Source organism: Puma concolor, chromosome B1, assembly GCF_028749965.1.
Source record: "Puma concolor isolate L17-30 chromosome B1, mPumCon1.1.hap2, whole genome shotgun sequence".
NCBI lineage: Eukaryota > Metazoa > Chordata > Mammalia > Carnivora > Felidae > Puma > Puma concolor.
In genome coordinates this window covers 110,857,244-110,862,673 of record NC_141670.1, presented here as the reverse complement: position 1 = coordinate 110,862,673, position 5,430 = coordinate 110,857,244, and the positions used below count along the sequence as shown (strand labels likewise).

The 5,430-nt window shown below is 34.7% G+C and overlaps 1 pseudogene; it reads right to left on the bottom strand.

The window, feature by feature from the left end:
- Positions 1 to 4,451: 4,451 nt before the first annotated feature.
- On the bottom strand, positions 4,452 to 5,172 carry LOC112858436 (translationally-controlled tumor protein-like; annotated as a pseudogene).
- Positions 5,173 to 5,430: the final 258 nt, after the last annotated feature.

Below are 5,430 nucleotides of genomic sequence, written 5' to 3'. Positions count from 1 at the left end.
GAGCCTGGAGCCTGTTTCCGATTCTGTGTCTCCCTCTCTCTCTGCCCCTCCCCCGTTCATGCTCTGTCTCTCTCTGTCCCAAAAGTAAATAAACGTTGAAAAAAAAAATTTTTTTTAATTAAAAAAAAAAAAGATGCATAAATTAGACAATCACTGGATACAAAATTTTTGCTTTATATGTGATCATATGTCAGAAAAATTTTAAAAATTAACCCATTGAAATCAAGATACGTACTTTCAGGATTTTTGTTGATATAGAATGAGATTAAGTACAAGGAGAAAAGACCAAAAAAAAAAAAAAAAGACATTGATACTTTAACCTATTTTAACTTTCTTAGTCAGATTCAAGGAATGGTCATTTCTCTGATGGCCAAGTTTTTATTTATATACAAACTGTGATTGTCATTATAAGAAGGAAAACTATCTACCACACGAAACAGCGGTAGGAGCATGCTCTGGACAATGTTGTGTGAAATGGATGCTTTTAACACATGATCATACACAAGATGTCTGCAACGAACTGAATGCTAGAGCAAGTTTGCCTCTCATTAAAATGATAGAAAGACAATGAAAAAACAACTTCCTATTTCTCCAACTGGAGGAAAGTAAATGTCTATGAAGATGGCTCTATGAAGACCTGAGATGCCACAGTTTATGAAAAAGCAGAGCTTTTAAACAGAACAAAATAGAACAAAAAGCTTTGGTAAGATATAAGCCACTGCTCAGAGAGGTCTTATTAACACATTAAGTGGTTCCATTCTTGTTCTTGTTTATTCTGCTGTTTCTTTCTTCCTTTCATGTCATTAAGCTGTTTTATATAAAACCTCTGAATCCTTCTTTTTACTGCCTCTCCAATTCTATGTTTACAAATTGTTCCAAAAAAAGAAAAGGCATTTATATCAAACAACACAGCTTATAGTCCAGCCTGAGGAGCTCATTATTCATGGGAAGTGAATGAAAATTAAATTCATTCTAGATGCAGTTTAAGGCAAACCCTTTTGTTCACGGAAGGATTTGTCAGCCTCTGAAACCAAGATCAATCTAGAAGTAAAAGGAAAGCACTTTCGTGTATTCAAATGTCAATTCAATATAGACTATTGCCAGAATCTTATCAGAATCTGCCAGTGATTCTTAAGACGTTATTTTCAAGCCAGTATTTATGTAACTAATCATAATATGTTGTTTTCAAGTGTCAGGAATGAGCATGATCTACCTTAAGCAAAATGGAGGCATTTATTATAAGATTTAAGAGAACATTTTACGAAACACAATGATAGGAATAAACCTTTGTCTCAAGGAGGTTTAGTATTTAGAAGCAGAAAAACATCAAAGTGCTAGCAGTATTTTTATACCATCTCCCATTTACACTTCTTTCTGTGCTCTACTTTTTATTCTGCATGGCATAAAATGACAAGGCAATCCCATAAGATTGTACAGGTTGCTCACTACATAAAAGTGTCCCGCCAAGAGAGCCAAAATACAATCTAGCTATGCCAGCCATGCTGTGAACCCTCAGGGCTGAGTCATCCTAGAAAGGGTGACTTTTTCTAGGTTCTAAACAATAACATATGGGCAAGTGGAAACCCCATCAAATGGCCTACACAAAGAAATTGAATATTGTTCAACCTCCAAATCCCTGGAGAAGATATTTCAATTGAAAATGGTACCCAGGGGCGCCTGGGTGGCGCAGTCGGTTAAGCGGCCGACTTCAGCCAGGTCACGATCTCGCGGTCCGTGAGTTCCAGCCCCGCGTTGGGCTCCGGGCTGATGGCTCGGAGCCTGGAGCCTGTTAACGATTCTGTGTCTCCCTCTCTCTCTGCCCCTCCCCCGTTCATGCTCTGTCTCTCTCTGTCCCAAAAATAAATAAACGTTGAAAAAAAAAATTTTTTTTTAAATAATAAAAATAAATTAAAAAAAAGAAAATGGTACCCACTCATGGTTCAATTAGCTATGATTCAGGAAGCAAGGATATATGCTTTAAAAAATTGTGAATTGGTTAGATTTTGATGGGTAAGGCAGTTATTCACAATACCTGATTTTTGTGGGGTTTTTTTTGTTTGTTTATATTTGTTTTTTTATATTTCAGACTGCCACTAACCTTTAACTCTTGCAGATCTCCTAAAAATCAATTACTTAGGAAATTTATATAAGAATGGAAATTATGCCAGGAGCAGCAGAAACAATCTCGAGTTGAGAGGAGAGCTAGTTCTTTTTTTTCTCTCTATATATGCATAACTCTTTATGGATTGGCCTTGCATTCTTAGGGACTGGAGATCCATTTATTTTTTAATTAAAATATAAGGTATACTGTTGACATATATGTTTTGTATTTTCTTCCAAAATAATTTTTATATTCCTTTTATGGTTACCAGATTTAGCAAATAAAAATACAGGGTGCCCAGTTAAATTTGAATTTCAGATAAATAATTAATAATTAATTACTCAATGTAAGTATGACCTGTGTAATATTTGCAACATAGGTAATACTAAAAAATTATTGCATGGGATATACACTAAATAATCCTTACTTATCTACAACCAATTGGAAGGCAGATATGCTTACCACTATATCACCAATGCTGTACTGTTTGAAACAAATTGAATTGGGCATCCTTTATTTTATCTGGCTAATTTACTTCCTTTTTATTGTAAGCTGAGCCCTGTAGAACTACTTTTAAACATTTCTAGATCTAAGTTTGGCAGAGGTATGAAGTCAAGGAAATAGAAACAGATGTATTTCCTTACATATAAAGGACATTAAAACTTGAGTTAGTGACTTTACAGTGAAATATGATACATAATCACCTGGTCTCTATGAGTAAAAGGTCTATGTTTTCTACTGTAGAAGAAAATGAAAGAAGAATATGTTGTGTTATTTTCATTGTATTATACACATACTTAATCACACAATGGAACAAGGATATTTTATACATAAAATATAACTAACTAAATAGTACTAATCTCATCAGAAAGCTAATCTAGTTTTCAAAAGGTGAAAAAAGTCAGAGACTTCCACATATTAATATTGTCACAATTTTAAATACATTTAAAATATACATCATTTTTATTTTAAATACTTATAATAACACTAAGTTAACTGTATAGAATCACTGCAATTATTTATAATTAGTCATTAAAAAAATCTAATGTTGCCATTAGTCCTTCAGACCTAGCCCTACTTTTAAAAAATGTCATTAAGTATCTGTGTTAAACTTAGAAACAAAAATCAGAGTTTTGCAATGGGGTAACTATCTTATTAAGTCATATACAACTTAAAAGTTGGAATGATTATTATTAAGTACACATAAAATGCGCTTGAGTTTAGATTTAATTAAGTAATTTCAGTAAGAGTATCATTTTTGTGAGAAATTAGAGATGGAGGCACTTGGATGGCTCAGTAGTTTGAGCATCTGACTTTGGCTCAGGTCATAATCTCGTGGTTCATGAGTTCAAGCCCCACATCAGGCTCTCTGCTGTCAGCACAGAGCCTGCTTCTGATCCTCTGTCCCCCTCTCTCTGTCCCTCCCCTGCTTGAGCTCTCTCTCTCTCTCTCAAAAATAAAAATAAACATTTAAAAAATAAAGAAGCAGTTAGATACCTTAGTTTTCCTTTATTACTTAAAAGTAGCACCACCGTGATTATTCTGGTGATTTGACTAGCACTTTTGTTCTATGCAGTGAAGGTATACATTTTAATCTTATTACTTTTTCATAATTCCTATAAGGAAGATATTATGATCTAGATTTTTTTGACTAGTAGAAACTGATACTTAGAAATATTTATTAACTCCTCTAAGCCATGAATATAAGTAGTCATATCTGTTCCTAAAGCCTGTATGATACACAATAATAAAAAAAATGTACTGTATTACTAAAATATATAACCCACCCCAAAAGCAGGAAGTATTGACAATTTATCTTGGTTTCTTGATTTTTTTTTATTACTAGTAAAGATAAGTACATGATTTTAAGAATTAATTAACACTGATATTCACAACTCTTTTTTTTTTAAGTAATGAATTATTCAGCTCAAATTGTGGTACATTGTTTCAGGGACAAAGATAATGGCCTGTCATTTTTTGGTGGAAATATTTTTGTTAAATTGTAGTAAATTTTTATCTTTGAGGAAGTCTTAGAGAATAAGCAACATGGTGTTGACCACTAGAGGGCTTGAAATTTGCAATCCCTGTTAATAATATCGTAGTATTGATGGATGCTTTTTGTTTATTTGTTTGTTTGTTTTTGAGCTTAAATGCATTTTATTTTCAGACAACCTATATGACATGTTTTTCCCCCGTAAAAACAATGCCTCTTGTCCTAGTAAATCAAGCCCAAAATTAATGAAGTGCTTAAAATGGTATCAGTCCCATTTGTCTAAGTTCTGGTATTGTGTAGATGAAAAGCAGCAGTCAGTTATGATGACAGGTAATCCAAAGTTATAGCCAAATTTTGTTAACATTTTGTCATTTCTCAACCATCCTTAAAGAAAATTGTATATGGAGTCACACTATCCTCACTGTAATCCAGCAGAGCTATCATCTGGATCCATGTTTTACCAATAAAGAATTGGCAATTTTTAGAATTAGCAAGAATGTACTTGATTTGTTCTGCATCCCTGTCATGAAAGGTTTTGCTCATTCTAGGTGCACCTGGCTGGCTCAGTCGGTTAAAGCACCGACTTCAGCTTAGGTCATGATCTCATAGTTCATCGGTTAGGGCCCCAAGTCGGGGTCTGCGCTGACATCTCAGAGTCTGGAGCCTGCTTCAGATTCTGTGTCTCCCTCTCTCTCTGCCCCTCCCCTGCTCATGCTCTGTCCCTCAAAAAAATAAACAAGTGTTAAAAAAATAAATAAAAGGTTTTGCTCATTCTGGTCTCTGTTCTTCAAGTTTGCCTTTAATTGAGTTCATGTCATCTTTGATGTACTTCTTGTAGGCTTATTTTGTTAAGTTGGTTTTCTGCCAGTGATGGTTAATGACAATATCAACACCAGTGATAACTGTCCTTTTGCTAACTTCACTCTTGGGGTCATCAGGAGTGGCATTTTCACCAATGGACAAGTCATCAATGTTACCTACTATTCTACTGACCATCTTCCCCTCCACCTCCAGGCACAGCCCACCCGGGATTTCTCAGCATTTCATCATGGCTGATTGGGTCCTGGTAGATGATCATGATGGCGCCTGGAAAAAAAACAAGGGCAGCACTGGTTTAACAGGAGCCAGGAACTCTTTCCAAGTGTGGTACACTGGGAACAGTGCTGGGGTGGAGGGGATAGAGGGCAAAAAAAGATGGGTAGACATTTCATTAAAGACTTCTGGTAAATTTTTAAAAGGGAAATAGGTACACTGACTCCATGGATCTCCTATGACTAATAAATGTTGTTATTAAAATTAATTTTAATGTTTGTTGGAATCGTTACTTCTAAACAAT